We start from the raw sequence: 20,279 nt of genomic DNA, 5'->3' as shown, positions 1-20,279 counted from the left end.
AGTTCATTTTTGATTACAGTGATAGAAGCCACAATAGTTAGAGGCCTTCAGTAGCTGAGGTAAAGGAAAGGAGAAAGACTGTCATCAGCCTAAGGTAATAGGCAGTTCCAGATCCAGAAGATGAAAAATACTCTCAGTTACCAGCACCCAACAATTCAGTTTTGTAAGTTAGAATAGTGGCTCCCAGTAAATGAATGAATGGATGGAAATCATCTATTAAATACTTAACATGAGCTTAACACTATGCTAAGTGTTAAGGATACAAATTTGTAAAGGGGAAATGAACATTCCTAGAGAATTTTCCTTCCTAAAATGGAGAGACAGAACACTGAGAGGAATGGTGGTCAAGGCAGAGAGTTACAATCTCAGAAGTCACAAAGATGGTGAGTGAAACAATAAGGCAATCAATTGGCATGTCCTTTGCAGAAGCAATGGTCATGTCATATCGATTACAGTTCTGAGTGAAAAAGGAAAAATGTGTGTGGTGAAGATAGAAAATGGCCAGGGGAAGATGAAATTGCATTTTTTTCCCCAAGAAGTGCCAATCTGCCATTTCAGTCTTATTACACATTACTTTTCTTCCCACACTCTATAGTGAAGTGATACTAGCCTTCTTGCTGTTCCTCATATACAACCCTCTCCTTCCCATCCCTTTGCATAGACAGTTCTCCATATCTGGAGCACTCTCATCTCTGCTTCTCAGAACTGCTTGCTGCCTTCAAGAGTCAGCTTACATACCACCTTCTATATGAAGTTTTCCTTGATTTTTAAATGGCGGCATCATGGCCAACACAATTACCTTCTATTTATATAGATATATAATGTGTGCACATATGTGTACATACAGTGTTTATGCATATATATTCATGGATGTATATGTGTGTGAAAAAGAGATCGAGTATACATACTTAAATATATATATATATATATATATATATATATATATATATATATATATATATATATATATATATATATATATATATATATATATATATATATATATATATATATATATATGCTGCTCACCACTCCAATAGAATGTAAGTTCCTTGAAGACAGGGTACATGCCATCATTTTGGTATCCTCCTCACTTAATACAGTGTCTGACGCAAGGTAGATACTTATTTAGTGCTAATTAATGTATAGATGAGTTCATTTGCTAAGCCCAAGGAAGGGGAAAATCTGGAGCTAAGATTAATGGACATCTTTGGGAAGAAAGAAATTCAACCTGTCTCAGTCAAATAGAGAGTCCATTCCAATGGTCTCCCACTTGCAAGCCAATTAGGAATCAGGCATCATCCATCTAAATTTTCAACAACTCAATTTTAAGGATACTATCCAGTATGCAGGAATTTTCTATACAATATACTTGTTAAGTGGACACCTAGACTTTCCTTTAGGACCTATAGTAAGAGAAGGACCATCACTAGTCATCTTGTTTTATGTCTTCACATCATGTTCAGATGATTCTGGAAGACAGAGGGAGGCTGATGGCTTTGCACAGCTGTGTCTCACTTAAATTCAGTTCACTTGCAAGACATCACCCTCCTGATATCATTGACTCTCTTTGAGAATGAAAGACAAACAACTCTGCTTTTCACTGATTGGCCAATAACAGGTCCTAGTTCAAACCTCACTTGCTCATTGTTTGAGTGTTGATAGCTCAGAGTAAGTGCAAATAGTAATCGTTTTCTGTTTTGTTCAGAAACTGAGAGCATCTTTCCCTCCCAGATTGATTCATTTTGGAAGGCAAACTAGGCCATCTTTTGTCTTTAATCACTGAATGGTCATTACCTCAGATAAACTGAGAATTAAGAAAGACCTTAGCTTAGAAAGGCCAAGGTCTCCCATTGAATTCCAGGCCATCATCAGTTATCTTGACTTATGTCTTGCCACTGAGCTCTGATGACTCTGGAGGAGTGAGGCTGATTATTTCACACAGCTCTCTCTCATTTAAATCCAATTCACTTGCAAGTCAATACATCATGCTCTTGATCCTACTGGTCTTCTTTGAGAACAAGGGGCAAACAACAGTAACAAAAACGACAATGATGTTGAAAGAGAATTTACTCCTTCTAGAGACAGCTCATTCTATATTGGAATAATACAAGTTTTTGAGGATCTTTTTTTGTTCGTTTGTTTGTTTGTTTTTCTCAGTATCAAAACTGAATTTTTCTCTTTGCAACTTGTACCTAGTTCTGCTCTTTGGAGTCAAGAAGACCAAAGCCAGTGTTTTGCCCTATGTGAGCCCTTCAGATACTTGAAAACAATTATTGCTTCCCTCCCAAAGTCTTGTCTTCTCCTAAATATTCCTTATACTAATCCTGATATGTGATAGACTTGAAAATCCTTTACCATCCTGGTTGTCTTGATCTGGAATGTTTTAATTCCAAACTCGGTGCTCTTTCTACCATGCCCCAATTTCAGCTCCTCAAAAGTGACTTCTGACCTTCAAAATATAATGGGCAGAATTCCCAAGAATTCTGTTCAAGTTCCCCTTCATCTTTTACAGAAGCTCAATGCTTTAGATAAGTGTGATATTTGCTTCCCCTTCACTCACTTGCTTTTACTATGGGATCTTGGTCAAATTCTCTATTCTGTTTCCAAACTTTTGCTCATTATCAGGGATGTGTCTGAGATACTGTGTGAAGCAGAAACTAGATTTGTTGATTACATTTTGCTTCCACTGCCTGCATTCAAACAATCACAAAAAGCAACATTACGTCTGGGCTGCCCTTAAGTACCAGGAATGATTCAAATCCTCCATTGGGTTTCCTGGCCATCTGGTAACCAAATCACTAAGTCACCAACAATGAAGAAAGCAATCTGCATTGACTCACTGAGAATTTCCAGTGACATCCAAGCCCGGGGGCTTCATAAAATCAACTACACTTAAGAATATTTTCATCCTTGATCAAATGGAGAAAACACATAGATGTTTCTTTTTATTTTTTCAGTCTGCTTGATGGGCATTCAAGGAAATTGTGCAAGCTTCTCAGGGGAAGAGCTATAATAACTTTTGGCCTCCAGCCATGATTTCCTGTTGTTTGACAACTCTAATGAATTGGTTGAATTTGTGTTTGCCCCACTAAAGGAAAACCCTTCCCAGAGTAGATGTAGAGAAGATAGGTTATATGTAAACATTTTGTAAACCTGTAACTTATTATTTGGCAAAAATCAAATAAATCTTGTGTGCATGTGTGTGTGTGTATGCATGTGTGTGTGTTGACACACAGTAAAAACAGGAATATACTAGCTAAAATCCAATATCATAGTATCCTAGATTTAGAGCTAAAAAGGACCTTAAATATTAACTATTCTACCCCCACTCCCACCCCTACCCCCTGCATATTGTATAGACTAGACAACTGAGGCCCAGAAATGGGGAGCAGATTTTCCAAAGGGTCTGTTGTTGTTGTTATTCATTCATTCCAGCCATGTCTGATTCTTCATGAGCCCATCTGGGATTTTTTTGGCAAAGATACTGAAATGGTTTGCTATTTCTTTTTACAGTTCATTTTATACATAAGTGTATCAGTAAGCACCCCAATATACACAGGGAGTCTACTATCACAGGTTCTTTGATCTGCTTTTCTAAAAGGAAAGATAACTTTTGAAGGATTCACAATCTCCTTTAATCAGACACATATATATTTCACCTAGTTCAGAGGGGAAAAGTCAGCACCTTGAACTACAAAAAAATACAGAGAAATCAAAGATCAACAGACATGGTTTCCAACTGTCTGACCATAATCAATACATACATCACAAATCAATAGACATATCCAACTGTCTGATCACAGTTACCAGAGAGAAAAGCACCGACATCTGGGTTTTCAAAACTGGGGATTCCTTAACAGCTTCCCAGAGTCTTGTCTGGCCAAACAAAAACTTCCAGTCAGTAAGTCCCAAAGTAAAACTTCACCCTCAGCATATTTAGGCATTTTGTAGAGTCAGAAGTCATCACAACTCTTGAGAAACAGTGTCTCATTAACAGAAGTTGCGAGCCTTCCTACAAATCTTCCTTAATCAAATTTCCCTTAATGGGCAGGTCCATTTATGGGTGGGGAAGATCTTTAATCACATTAAAATAATTAACAATATAAATACATATACTGTTTCTAGTTAAAGACACTCTTGTTTCTATACTTTACTCCTAGTAAAGGATCTTGGCTGATAAAGGCAAAAATTCAATCAGAGGCACTTGATTATACTAAAACAAAAACAGCAAAAGATCCTACTTTGCTTGCCCTAAAAATGAGAAAATTGAAGCAAACTAGGTTGAATGATTGGCTAGGGTCACATAGCTAGTAAGTATCTGAGGCCATATTTGAATTCAGAAAGACGAATCTTCCTACTCCAGGCCCAACACTCTATTCACTGAGTCACCTAGCTCTCCAAGCCATAATGGACAGTAAATAGAAGAGTCTCATTATCATCATCTTCATTATCATCATCATCTTCTGAAACATTCAGAAAAGTTTTCATATAAGAGAGAACATCCAAGTAAATTTTGAAAGGAGCTAAGAATCTTCAGAGGCAAATATGAGGATGGAATACATTCTAGGCTTGGGTGAGGCAGTATTTGTAAAGGTACAGAGAGGGAAGATGGAATGCTGAATTTGGAGAACAGCAAGTAGTCCAGTCTGATTGGAACATAGACTGAATAAGATTTAATTATATGACATAAGTCTAGGATGGAAGAATGAAATCAAATTGCAAACAGCTTAAGGCACCAGAGTGAGAAGTTAGTATTTTATAATAAAGACAATAGGGAGCCACTGGAGCTCCTTTACCAAGTAAATGAGAGGGGCAAATCTATGATTTAGAAATACTATAAGCCCCTTTCTGGAAGGCAGAAGTATATAGAAGCAGGGAGACCAATTTAAAAGTTACTACAACAAATACTGCAAGAAAGAGGTAACAAAGCATTGAAATAAGGTTATTGACCATATGATTGGAGGGAAAGGGATGTATGGAAGAGATGTTGTGGAAGTAGGCTCAACAAAATTTGACAACTGATTGGACATGGAGAATGATCAAGCATGAAGAATTAAGGATGTCTATGAGGGATGTAAAGGGTTAATGACAGATCCATTCCAAGTAGTACATTTGTCATTCAATAGATACCCATGCTTTACCTCAGAGAAGTAATTCTGTTTAGACTCTTCCATGCATTGTTACAGACAGACTATGATGATATGTCAAAACAAATGGGCCTTTTGGCTCCTTCTATGGGAAGGCATGGTTTTCTCCATGAGATCTTTCTTTCCAGAATAAATACTACAAAATCCAAGAGCACAGGAAACACCTGTCCCTGACATGGAATATTCATAATCTACAACCTTCTTGTGATGATGTTTTCATCCAATAATTCAACAAATATTTATTCTGGAATCAGAATCTCAGAATTAGAAGGAAGCTCAGAGGCAACTTAATGTGATTCATAGACCACAAAAGAATTCTCTCCATAAAATAAAGGGCAAATAATTATCCAACCTTGGCTCAGAGATATCCATTGGAGACAAATCCATTACTTCATCAGATAGTCCATTCTGCTTTAGGACAGCTCTAATTATTGGGAAGATTTGTTGATGGTTTCTTTGTTTTCTTAAAATAAAGCCTAACTTTGCTACTTTGCCAGTTTTACTTATTTTTCCAAGCATTTTTCTCCCACATCAAACAGGAAAATGATAATAGCTAGAATTTATATAGGTCACTAAGGTTTGTAAAGCATTTTTTATATGTTACTGCTTTTGATCTTCACAAAACCCCTACAAGATAGGGAGCTTAGCCCTACACATGAGGAAACCAAGCAAGGTGGAGGTTATAAGGTTTGCTTAGGGTCACACAGCCAGGAAGTATCTGAGATGAGATTTTAACTTGGGTCATCCTAACTCCAAGACTATTACTTTATGCATTATGCCATCTAATTGCCTCTAAAATAAATCCAATCCCTCTTCCAGGTAGCAGTCTTTTAAATTTCACAGTCCCTCTTCTCTCCTCATCCCCAATCTTCTATACTCCTAACTTTCAATTCTCATTTTCTTTAACAGATCTGTTATGATATGAACAGTAGGTCCTTTACTCTTGTGTTTGCTTTCCTCTAAGCCAGGAATTCTCAAATTTTCTTGTGTGACATGGACTCTTTCATTGCTCTGGTGAAACCAATGGACCCTGTCTGAGGATAATATTTTTAAATGCATAAACTAGAAAACGGACAAGCAAAAAAAATATAGAAGTACACAGGATATTTATGAAATTGAAATACAGTGTATATATGTATGTATATATGGATAGATGATAGATAGATAGACAGGTAGATATTGGTATCTAGTTAAGCATTCCTGCTAAAAATTGTTTCCAGGTCATTAATATCTTTCTGAAGATGTGGAGCCCAGAACTGAACACAATGCTTTAGATATGGTATGACTAGCATAGTGGAATATATGTGTTTGTGTGTCTATATATGTTTGTGTGTGTATATGTATGTGTATATATGTGTGTGTATATGTATGTATATATGGAGAGAGAAAGAAACATATACACATGTATACATATACATACATACATACATACATATATGTATATGTGTGTGTAAGTATACATATGCATATATATATGAACTACAACTTCCCTAGACTAGTAGATAATTCAATTCAACAAGTACTTATAAAGCACCTACTTAGAGTAGTCATATAACAGAAGGGATAGATAGCTAACTTTGAAAACAGAAAGATTGTATATTGAATTAGAAGACCACAAATTAACATTATCCATATATTATTGTCACCTTGGGGATCACTGCCTTGTCATGGCAGAGGGGTTTGCATAATTCAGTGAAACCCTCAGCTATGTCATGCAGGGTAACCCAAGACATATAGGCCATAGTGGAAAGTTTTGACAAATGATGATCCAATGGAGAATGAAGTGGCAAACTTCTCCTGTATCTTTTCCAAGAAAACCCCATGGACAGTATTAAAACAATTTTAAAAAAATACGGCACTGGAAGATGAGCCCTTCAGTTAAGAAGGTGTTCAACATGTTGCTTTGGCAGTATGGAAGACAACTACAAGTACTAGTGAGGCAGATGGGCCAAAGCCAAAGGGAAACTCAGCTGCAGATGTGTCTGGTGATGAAAGGAAAAGTCCAGTGATATAAAGATCAATTTTGCATAGGAATCTGGAATTAAGATCTATGTATTAACCAAGGTAAACTGGATATGATCAAATAGGAGATGGAAAAATTAAGCATCAACATCTTGGATGGGCAGTGAACTTAAATGGATGGGGATGGGTGAATTTATTTTGAGCATTATTTAAATATATACATACATATATATAAAATGCTCAAAATAAATTATATATATTATTATATAAATTAAATATAAAAATATTATACATATACATGATATATATTATAATATATAATATAATGTAATAAATATCTTATTATATAAATTATATATTATGTATAATACATATATGCATATAGGTAATGCTCAAAATAAATTCACCCATCCCCCAATATAGACATATATCACTATGGGTAAGAATGCCTTAGAAGAAATTAAATGTATCTAATAGTCAATAAAAGAGAGAGAAAAATAGACTGGATGTACTCTTAAAAATGGCAAAATATCTATTTGAATATAAGGCAAACCACTCAACATCACAACAATACAAGTCTACGTTCCAATTACTAAACCTGAGCAGTCCAAAAGTGGTCAGTTCTATAAAGACCTACAACATCTTCTAAGAATAAAAACATCATTGGAATGCTGAAGTAAGTAATAAAAAGATAATTGGAATAACAAACAAATTTGGCCTTGAGAGTACAAAATTAAGCAGGAAAGAGACTAATAGTTTTATGTAGATAACTCTGGTCATAACAAAAACTCTTTTCCAACAGCTCAAAAGGCTATCAAGGATATCACAACATAAGGATATCACTAGACGGTCAATATCAAAATCAGATTGATTGCACACATTGAAGTCAATGATGGAGAAGTACTACGTAGTCAGTTAAAGCAAAACCTGGAGATGACTGTGGTTCAGATCATGAGCTTCTCACTCCAAACTTTAGACTTTAATTGAGGAAATTAGGGCAAGTTATCAGACTGTATAAGCATGACCTAAATAATGGCCCTGTAGTGGCAATGCAATATTCACAGTACCTATGGTGGCCATGAATACCCTGGCTCAATTCTGAATCGTGAAATATCAGACCTCTATTTGAAGGCAGGAATGCTTTGGAGGAAAAAATTGATGTCCCAGAGTGGAAGGATTTGCCTTATTCCTCCCTAGCAAGAGAATGAGCTAAAGGCACAGTGTTTTGTGAAAACTGGAAACCGAGGTTACAGAAGAGAGAACCCAGAGACTTAGAAAGATGTTTGCAGGGAATATCAATATAACTAGGGAAAGAAATGGCAGGGGTGTGTAGGAGAGGCTAGGCATTGCTAACAAGCTATCAAATTCTATGTAAAAGCAGAAACAAACTCCTGGAGGAGAAGACTCAAATGCAAAGGGAGTAGTTGGCTGATGTGCAGGAGAGGTTTTTTATGTTGCAGCATTTCAATTTTCCTTTAGAAGAGCAAGCTGGAGTGTCTCATGGGGTAGAAGAAAAAACTGTTGTTACCTTAGCTCACAAAAAGAAGCAAAAAATGTAACAAGAGAAAGAATTGTCAGCAGCTTCTCAGGCAGAAGCACAATAAGAGAATCAAAGTGTTTAGAGTGAATTGAGGATTTTACTCAGCAAGAGGTCACAGATACTTTGAGTAAGTTCACCCAAAGGACGGGAGAATCATTGGCATCTTGGATGGTGAGAATCAATGAAAAAGATAAATTTCCTCAAGAGAGAAGAATAAATAAATAGCCAGTGGATTCAAAGTTACAGCAGATTGACAAGAAAAGAATTGTTTACTGCTCTGTTGAGAGCAGGGGTAGATTTTAGAGGAATAGATGGCATTTCAACTAATGAACTACATGAAAAGAATCAAGGAAAGAGACTTGATATTAGACTGACTGGTAGGAACTGTTCCTACAGATACTCCTGAAACATTGCATCTGAATTCATCATACTTCTAAGAAGGATGGAAGGTTGGCCAGACCTCAGCTCAGATTGAAAAAGTGTACCTCTAGCCAGATTTATGATCCCAAAACTGCAATTAGAAAACAGTAAATAACAATGAATGAGGCTATGATAGTTGATTCATGGACTCCAGAAGCATGGCTGACCCTATATCTACCATGCTTCTGGTTGTTGCCTTCTTGTTTCTTTTTGTTTTTTTGTCTGTTCACCTTGTTTGTCAGATTTGTTTTCTTCAGGCTTAGAATCCTGCACCTGCAGATGCCTGATTACTTAAGCCAGATGTCACCCCCTGTCCATGACTGTGATGTCACCCCTTTACCTGGCTTCAACCGAGCTCCAGATGCCAGCTAAAGAAGTGACCTCTTGGAAAGGCAGAGTCAAGATAGTGGAGTAGAAAGACAACCTACTCTAGCTCTCCCCTGATAATCCATAAAATACCTGTAAAAAATAACTCTAAACAAAATCTAGAGCAGCAGAAGCCACAAATTGACAGAGTGAAAGAGATTTTCAGCGCAAGACAACCTGGAAGGTCAACAGGAAATGTCTATTGCACCAGGCACAGCCCAACCTGGGCCACGATGCATGGCATGGACAGGACTAGAGCAAGCTTCAGGGCATGGAATCACATGTGGAAGTTGTGGTTCCCAGATTTCTCAACCTAGAAACACCAAAGACAGCTTCAAAGATCATTAAAAAAGCCTTTTCACCTAGGTGACAGGTGAGTGCCTTCTGGTCCCAACTCCAGGGAAGTGGCAGCCACTTTAGGAACCCTTGGCCTAAAGACCCTGGGGGAATCAAGTTCCTGATCTGAGTCTCAGCTCTAAGTGGTGGTGCTGGAGTGAGGAGGAGCACTGACATGGTGGAGCTAGTGGTGACTGCGGAGAGGGAATCCTACTCACAGATCCAGGGCTGAAAAGAATGCATGTGGTTGGTCACAGATCAGAGCACAGGCCAAGAGAGGAGTAAACTCCTCTCCCTTGATTGTGCCACCTTGGAGTAACGGAGGACTTACACCTCCCTAGAGTATACCCTCCACTTGACAAAGGACTCAAAAATTAAGTAACTGGCTGGGAAAATTCCCAAAGAGGGGAAAAATTAGGTTATGGAAGATTACTTTCTTGGTGAACAGGTATTTTCTTCCATCAATTCAGATAAGGAAGAACAAAGTATACCATCAGAGGAAGACATAAGAGTCAAAGATTCTACATCCAAAACCTCCAAAGTAAGTATACAATGATCTCAGGCCATGGAAGAGCTCAAAAAGAATTTTGAAAATCAAGTAAGAGAGGTGGAGGAAAAATTGGGAAGAGAAATGAGAACAATGCAAGAAAACCATGAAAAATCAGTCAAAAAATGCTGAAGAAAATAACACTTTTAAAAATAGACTAACTGAAATGGCAAAATAGGTCCAAAAAGTCAATGAGAAGAGTGCTTTAAAAAGCAGAATTTGCCAAATGGAAAAGGAGTTTCAAAAGCTCACTGAAGAAAATAGTTCCTTAAAAGTTAGAATGGAGCAAATGGAAGCTAATGACTTTATGAGAAACCAAGAAATTACAAAACAAAATCAAAAGAATGAAAAAATAGAAGACAATGTGAAATATCTCACTGGAAAAAACAACTGACTTAGAAAATAGATATAGGAGAGATAATCTAAAAATTACTGGTGTACCTCAAAACCATGATCGAAAAAAGAGCCTAAACATCATCTTCCAAGAAATTATCGAAGAAAACTGTCCTGATATTCTAGATCCAGCAGGTAAAGTAGAAATTGAAAGAATTCACCAATTATCTCCTGAAAGAGATTCCAAAAAGGAGAACTACTAGGAGTATTGTAGCTAAATTCCAGAAATCTCAGACCAAGGAGAAAATATTACAAGCAGCCAGAAAGAAACAATTCAAGTATGGTGGAAATACAATCAGGATAACACAGGATTTAGCAGCTTCTACACTAAGGGACTGAAGGACTTAGAATATGATATTCCAGAGGTCAAGGGAGATAAGATTAAAACCAAGAATCACCTACCTAGCAAAACTGAGTATAATCCTTTAGGGGAAAAATAGAATTTCAATGAAATAGAGGACCCCCATGCATCTCTGTTGAAAGGACCAGAGGTGAATAGAAAATTTTACTTTCAAACATGAGAATCAAAAGAAACATGAAAAGGCAAACAGGAAAGAGAAGCTTTAAGGAACTCATTAAAGTTGAACTGTTTACAATCCTACGTGAAAAGATGTTATTTGTAACTCATGAGACCTTTTTCAGTATTAGGGTGGTTAGAGGAAATATATATATACATATATATACGTATATATATATGTATACATATATATATACGTATATATATGTATATATATACACACACACACATATATATGTATATATATATACGTATATATGTATATATATACATATATATACATATATATATATGCAGGTGAGTTTTAGTATATATATTATATATGTGTAGGTATGTATATGTACATTGGTGGATAGGTGTAGGTATGTATATATATACACATACACACACATACACACACACACACATATATACACATATATAGGCTGAGGGAACAAGGTGAGCTGAATATGAAGGGAGAATAACTAAAAAATAAAATTTACTGTTGAATGGAATGTACTAGAAATAAGAGAAAGGGAGAGGTAGAATGTAACAAATTATCTCCCACAGAAGAGGGAAGAAAGAGCTTTTACAATGGAGAGGAAGAAGGGGAGATGAAAGGAAATAAATGAACCTTACTCTCATGAGATTTGACTTAAGGAGGGAATAATACACACTCAATTGGATGTGGAAATCTATTTTACCCTGTAGGAAGGCAAGGAAGAAGTGGATAGAAGAGCGAAGAAAATAGAAGGGACAACAAATTAGGGAAAGGAATAATTAGAAGTAAACCCTATAGTGGGAGGTCAGGTCAAGGGAGAGAATGAAATAAATGAAGGGGAGGATAGGAGAGAGGGAAATGTGGTTAGTCTTTTACAACATAACTATTATGGAAGTGCTTTGCATTGTTATACATGTATGAACTATATTGAATTGTTTGTTTTCTCAATGAGGGTGGGTGGAGAGGAAGGGAGAGGATATCGAACTCAAAGTTTTTAGAATGAATACTTAAAATTGTTTCAGTATGCAACTGGAAATTAAGCTATACAGGCAATGGAGTATACAAATTTATTTTGCCCTACAGGAAAATAGAGGGGAAAGTGGATGGAAGAAGGTTGGGCAATAGAATGAAGGACAGACTAGAGGAAGGAGTGGATAGGGGACATGCTATACTGGGGTGGGGGTGGGGAGAGATAAGGAGAAAACTTTGAATTCAAACTCTTGTGGAAGTGAATGTTCAGAACTGAAAAATAAATAAACTATATATTAAAAATAAAAAGAAGTTACTTCTCATTTGGAGAGGGACTTGGTGCAGGGACACCTCTAGGTCCAATCTCAACAGGAAGTATGTTTGGAAGAAGAGGCTTTCAGTCCTTACTCCAATATTTTGGACCCCATTCATTTCAGGGGGCAATGATTGGGTGCTTGTGCTCAAGCCTGACCCCAAGTTGTTATGTTATCTTATGTTATCTTTTGTGTGATCCTTGTTATATTGCTATAAAATTCTGTTGACACCATATATCAGCAAAAAGCACAACATACACAGGAAGGCCTGCTGTACATGTTCTTAGATTTGCTTTTCTAAAAAGAAAGCAATTTTTGAGGGATCAACAATCACTTTAATCAAGTACATATATCATTCACTTAGTTCAAGGGAATAAGTCAGCACCTGAACTTCAGCGAAAATACAAACTGAGAAACAAAGATCAACCAACAGACATGGCTTCCAATTGTCTGACTATAAGCAGATCACAGATCACATATGCAGATCAAACTGTCTGACCATACACATATAGTTACCAGAGAGACAAGCACCAATATCTCAATGGTCAATGAAACATTTCTAATGAGTAAGCCCCAAAGTAAAACCTCACCTCAAAATATTTGTACACTTTTCAGAGCTGGAGAGCATGACCCTCTGACTAAGTACTTCAACTGAAATTAGCAAAAGGTACTTGGGGCCTATTAATGGGGAGGGAAGATATAATAAACATTACACATCAGTTGCCTAAGACATTGTTTTATATACTTATTTTCTGTTATCCCTCTTACAATTCTGTTGATACCAGTTGCACCACCAAACTGTGTAATGAATACAAAAGATCTTGGGGTCACATGTAATGGTAATTTAAATGGAAAGTTCTTTCTCACTCATTAATAGTCCCCTGTGACCTGCCTAGGTCACATGGAAGCCTCAGTCATATGAGCCTAAGTCACATGGAGCTTATGGTGAAAGGAGCTTGCTAAATGGGTGGAACAGGAATGGTGGAATAGGAAGAAGCAGTGTCAGAGTAAAGCTGAGAGGAAATTGGTTAGAGTCTAGTCAGAACTAGGAAGGATGCAGACAAGCAAGCCACTAGCTAGCATTAATGAAAGAGCTTGTTTGTGATTTTGTTTCAGGGGACCTGCTTGTGATTTGTTTAATGGAGTTGATTTATGGGAAGCCAAGCAGGAGGGAGGCTTGGAAATTGTGCTGTTCTCTGCATTGTCATTGTGTATAGGTTTTTGGTTGTTTCTAGGATGGATTTGGCTTTCTGCTCTCTAAAGAAGTGTTTTGGTTCTGTTGTCCATGTGGAGAGTATGTTGTATTTCATGAGTCAGAATTTTGCTGGGATATTCATGGCTACCATAAGCTTTGCGAATATTGTGTTGGCACTACAAACCCTTATGAATATGAAGGGGAAGTGATGAATATATTTTAGGCATTAAATCTGATAGATAGAGTGCCTGAATAACTATGGACAAATCATTCTAGAGAGTAGCTTGGAACTATGTCCAAAGAGCATACCTTTTGATCCAGCAATGCCGCTGCTAGGTCTATATCCAAAGAAATATTTCAAAAGAGAAAAGAAACTATTTGCACAAAAAATATTTGTGGCAGCTATTTTTGTGGTGGGTAAAAATTAGAAATCAAGTAGATTCCTATCAAATGTGAAATGACTGAACAAGTTGTGGTATCTGATTGCAATGAAATATTATTGTGCTATAAGAAATGACAAATAGGATGATTTCAGAAAAATCTAAAAAGGTTTGCATGAACTGATACAAAGTGAAGTGAGGAGAACATTATACACAATAATAGCAATACTGTACAATGTGAATGACAGCTCTTCTCAGCAATGCAGTGATCCAAGACAATCACAAAGAACTCATGATGAAGCATTCTATCCACCTCCAGAGAAAGACTGACACTCTCTGAATGCAGACGGTAGTCTTTCTTTCATTTTTTTGAGTCTTCTCATGCAAAACGACTAATAGAGAAATGTTTTCCATGGTTGCACATGTATAAACTATATCAGATTGCTTACTATCTCAGGCAAGGGGAGGAGGAAGGATTAAGGAAAGGATGCAATTAGGAACTCAAAACTTTAAACAAAGTTTCAAAAATTGTTTTAACATATAATTGGGGGAAAATAAAATATTTCAAAAAGAAACAAAAGTGAATAAAATACTGTTGTTTTTTTCTCTTTGAGAATACTAAAGATCATCTAGTTTGTAGTTATTACAATTAACATGGAATTTTAAAAGTACAAAATAACATCTACAAGTACTATCCAAAATAAAATTATCACTTATAGGTTGAAAATAACAATAGTAATATTTTTTCTCCCCAATTAGGTGTAAAACAAATTTAAGCATTTGTTGTTTTATTAAAAGTTTTGAGTTCTGAATTCTACACCTCCCTTCTGTCCCCTCCCCTTTCCCTGAGAGAGTAAGTAATCAAATACACATTCTATATATGTAATCATGTAAAACATTTCCATGTTAGTCACTTTGTGTAAGAAGACAAAAGAGAGAGAGAGAAAGAAACAAAGAGAGAAAAAAAGAAAGAAAGAAAGAAGGAAGGAAGGAAGGAAGGAAGGAAGGAAGGAAGGAAGGAAGGAAGGAAGGAAGGAAGGAAGGAAGGAAGGAAGGAAGGAAATAACATTTTGGTCTGTATTCGGATAACATGTGTGCTCTTTCTCTGGAAGCAGATCACACTTTTTCAACATGAGTCCACCATATACCTAGATAAAGTCCAAATGGGTATATGATCTACACATAAAGTAGAGCATGTAATAGTTTATTTGTCAGATCTATGGATAAGGGAAAACTTTAAGACCAAAGAACATATATAGAACATTACAAAATGCAAAATAGATTATTTTGATTACATTAAATTAAAAAGAGTTTGCACAAACAAAACCAAATGCAACCAATATTAAAAAGAGAACAGAAACTGGGATGACGGGGTTCAGCAAATATCTCTGATAAAGGTCTCATTTTTCAAATATATAGAGAACCAAATCAAAATTATAAAAATAGAAACCATTCCACAAATGATAAATGGTCAGAGGTTATCAAGAGGAAGTTTTCAGACAAAGAAATCAAAACTATCTATAGTTATATAGAAACATGATCTAGCTCACCATTGATTAGAGAAATCCAAATTAAAACAATTCTGAGGTACCACCTCACACCTATCAGATAGACTAATATGACAAAATAAAGGAAAGTGATAAATGTTGGAAAAGATGTGGGAAAACTAGAACACGAATGCACTACTTGTGGAATTGTGAACTCATCCAACCATTCTAGACAGCAATTTGAAACTATGGCCAAAGGTCTCTAAAGCCATGCATAGTTTTTGATACAGCAATAAAACTGCTAGGTCTATATCTCAAAGACAACAAAACAAAACAAAAAAGGACCTATTTGTACAAAAATGCATTTTTTTACAATAGTTTTTTTTATTATTTTTTAATGTTTAACAATCACTGCCATACAACTGAGATTTTATCCCCCCCATACCTACCCCTCACTACCCCCCTCCCTCCCCACGACTGCATACAATTCTGTATAGATTCTACATATACTTTCCTATCGAGTATATTTTCACTGTAGTCATGCTATGTAGTCAGACTAAAATAAATGAAAGAAATCGTATAACAAATCAGAACATGATACACAAACACATACACATACTCTAACATGATCTGCTACATTTTGTGAGTGACTTCCATATTTCTTTCTCTGAGTGTGGAAGGCATTTTGCCTTGAGAACCACCTTTGGGATTTTTTATTTTTATAAGAAGTTTTTGCGTTATTACAAAATTCCAAGTCTACCAGAAAAAACTTTCACACACTGTGGTCGTTGCTGTGCACAAAATTCTCTTGGTTCTGCTCCTTTCACTCAGCATCAGGTCATATAAGTCCTTCCAGGCCTCTCTGAAGTCTTCTTGTTCATCATTTCTTATGGCACAATAGTACTCCATTACATTCATATACCATAATTTTTTCACCCATTCCCCAATTGATGGACATCCCCTTGACTTCCAGTTTTTGGCAACCACATAGAGTGCTGCTATAAATATTTTTGTACCTGTGGAACCCTTTCCCATTTTTATGATCTCTTGGGGACATAGTCCTAGTAGTGATATTGCTGGGTCAAAGGGTATGCACATTTTTGTAGTCCTTTGGGCATAGTTCCAAATTGTTCTCCAGAATGGTTGGATGCGCTCGCAGCTCCAACAACAATGAATTAGTGTTCCAACTATACCACATCCTTTCCAGCATTTATCATTTTCTTGTTCTGTCATGTCTGCCAATCTTATAGGTGTGATGTGGTACCTCAGAGTTGTTTTGATTTGCATCTCTCTAATCAATAGTGATTTAGAGCATTTTTTCATATGATTATAGATATCTTTAATTTCTTCCTCTGAAAATTGCCTGTTCATATCCTTTGACCATTTATCAGTTGGGGAATGACTTGTATGATTATACACTTCAGTCAGTTCTCTATATATTCTAGAAATGAGGCCTTTATCCCCGAGCTTAGCTGTAAAAATTCTTTCCCAATTTACTACATCCCTCTGGATTTTGGTTGCATTGGGTTTGGTTGTGCAAAAACTTCTCAGTTTCATGTAATCAAAGTTATCCATTTTGCATTTCATAATGCTTTCTATCTCTCCTTTAGTAAAGAATTCTTCCCTTCTCCATAGATCTGATAAATACACTATTCCTTGCTTCTCCAGTTTATTCATGGTATCAATCTTTATACCTAAATCATGTACCCATTTGGACTTTATTCTTGTGTACGGTGTCAGGTATGGGTCTATGCCTAATTTCTGCCACACTGTTATCCAGTTTTCCCAGCAATTTTTGTCAAACAATGAGTTCTTATCCCAGAAGCTGGGGTCCTTGGGTTTATCAAACAGAAGGTTGCTATATTCCTTGCCTACTGCATCTTGAGTGCCAAGTCTATTCCACTTGTCTACCTCTCTGTTTCTTAGCCAATACCAAGTGGTTTTGATAATTGCTGCTTTATAGTACAGTTTGAGATCTGGTAGCGCTAGGCCACCTTCCCAAGCATTTCTTTTCATTAGTCCCTTTGATATTCTGGACCTTTTGTTTTTCCAAATGAATTTTGATATTATTTTATCCAGCTCTAGAAAGTAATTGTCTGATAGTTTAATTGGTGTGGCATTAAATAAGTATATTAATTTAGGTAGAATTGTCATTTTTATTATATTAGCACCGCCTACCCATGAGCAACTAATGTTTTTCCACTTACTTAAATCTGACTTTATTTGTGCAAAAAGTGTCTTGTAATTGTGTTCATATAATCCCTGGGTTTGTTTTGGCAGGTAGACTCCTAAGTATTTTATACTGTCTACCCTAGCTTTAAATGGGATTTCTCTTTCTATCTCTTGCTGTTGGACTTTGTTGCTAATATATAGGAACGCAGAAGATTTGTGTGGGTTTATTTTGTACCCTGCAACTTTGCCAAAGTTGTTTATTAATTCAAGTAATTTTTTACTTGAATCTCTGGGATTCTCTAGGTAAATCATCACATCATCTGCAAAGAGTGATAACATAGTTTCTTCTTTGGCTATTCTTATTCCTTGAATATCTTTATCTTGTCTGATTGCTACAGCTAACATTTCTAGTACCATATTGAATAATAGTGGTGATAATGGACAACCTTGTTTCACCCCTGATCTTATTGGGAATGCATCTAGCTTATCCCCATTGCATATAATGCTTGCTGAAGGTTTTAGATAAATACTCCTTATTATTTTGTGGAAAGTTCCCTTTATTCCTATGTTCTCCAGTGTTTTTAGTAGGAATGGGTGTTGTATTTTGTCAAAAGCTTTTTCTGCATCTATTGAGATAATCATGTGGTTTTTGTTAGCTTTGTTGTTGATGTGATCGATAATGCTAACAGTTTTCCTAATATTGAACCAGCCCTGTAGTCCTGGTATGAATCCTACCTGATCATAATGTATTAATCTCGTGATAAGATGCTGTATTCGTTTTGCTAAAATCTTATTTAAAATTTTTGCATCTATATTCATTAGGGAAATTGGTCAATAATTTTCTTTCTCTGTTTTGTCTCTTCCTGGTTTGGGTATCAAAACCATATTTGTATCATAGAAAGAATTTGGGAGGACTCGTTCTTCCCCAATTTTCAAGAATAGTGTATGTAGTATTGGAATTAACTGTTCTTTAAATGTTTGATAGAATTCACTTGTGAATCCATCTGGCCCTGGAGATTTTTTCCTAGGGAGTTCATTGATGGCTTGTTCAATTTCTTTTTCTGAGATGGGGTTGTTTAAGTATTCAACTTCCTCTTCTGTTAATCTGGGCAATTTGTATTTTTTAAAATATTCATCCATCTCGTTTAGATTATCGAATTTGTGGGCATAAAGTTGGGCAAAGTAGTTTCTAATTATTGTTTTAATTTCCTCCTCATTGGAGGTGAGTTCACCCTTTTCATTTTTAATATTAGTAATTTGATTTTCTTCTTTCTTTTTTTTAATCAGATTGACCAAAGGTTTATCAATTTTATTAGTTTTTTCATAAAACCAACTATTGGTTTTATTTATTAACTCAATAGTTTTCTTAATTTCAATTTTATTAATCTCTCCTTTGGTTTTCAGTATTTCTAATTTGGTATTTACTTGGGGATTTTCAATTTGTTCTTTTTGTAGCTTTTTCAACTGCAAGCCCAAGTCATTGATCTCCTCTTTCTCGATTTTATTTATGTAAGCATTCAAAGATATCAAACTTCCCCTAATAACTGCTTTTGCAGTATCCCATAAGTTTTGGTATGTTGTCTCACTATTGTCATTCTCTTGAATGAAATTGTTGATTGTTTCTATGATTTCTTCTTTAACCCAACCCTTCTTTAGAATTAGATTATTTAGTTTCCAATTGATTTTTGGTTTCTCTTTCCATGGCCTTTTATTACATGTAATTTTTAATGCATTATGATCTGAAAAGGATGCATTGATTATCTCTACCTTTCTGCACTGGATTGTGAGATTTTTATGTCCTAGTACATGGTCAATTTTTGTAAATGTTCCATGTACCGCTGAGAAAAAGGTATATTCCTTTCTATTCCCATTTAATTTTCTCCAAAGATCTATCATATAGACCTTATCCAGAGTTTTATTTACCTCCTTAACCTCTTTCTTGTTTATTTTAAGGTTGGATTTATCGAATTCAGAGAGGGGGAGGTTGAGGTCCCCCACTAGTATAGTTTTGCTATCAATTTCTTCCTTCAACTCCCCCAACCTCTCCTCTAAGAATTTGGATGCTATACCACTTGGAGCATACATGTTTAGTAATGATATTGCTTCATTGTCTATGGTGCCTTTTAGCAGGATATAGTTTCCATCCTTATCCCTTTTGATTAGATCTATTTCTGCTTTCACTTTGTCTGAGATTAGGATTGCTACTCCTGCCTTTCTTACATGAGCTGAAGCACAATATATTCTGCTCCATCCTTTGACCTTTATCCTATGTGTATCCCCCCGTTTCAGATGTGTTTCTTGTAAGCAGCATATTGTTGGATTATGGCTTTTAATCCATTCTGCTATCTGTCTCCGTTTTATGGGAGAGTTCATTCCATTCACATTCACAGTTATGATTACAATCTGTGTATTTCCCTCCAACCTCTTTCCCACCATTTGTACTTTTAGCTCTCCCGTCTCCCTTCCCCTCCTCAATAGTATTCACTTTTCTCCCCCTCCTCCTGCAGCCTTCCCCTCCTTCTTTTAGCCCCCCTCCCTTTTACTCCCCTTT

This window comes from Notamacropus eugenii, chromosome 5 (genome assembly GCF_028372415.1).
Source record: "Notamacropus eugenii isolate mMacEug1 chromosome 5, mMacEug1.pri_v2, whole genome shotgun sequence".
Taxonomy (NCBI): domain Eukaryota; kingdom Metazoa; phylum Chordata; class Mammalia; order Diprotodontia; family Macropodidae; genus Notamacropus; species Notamacropus eugenii.
This window is presented reverse-complemented; position numbering follows the sequence as displayed.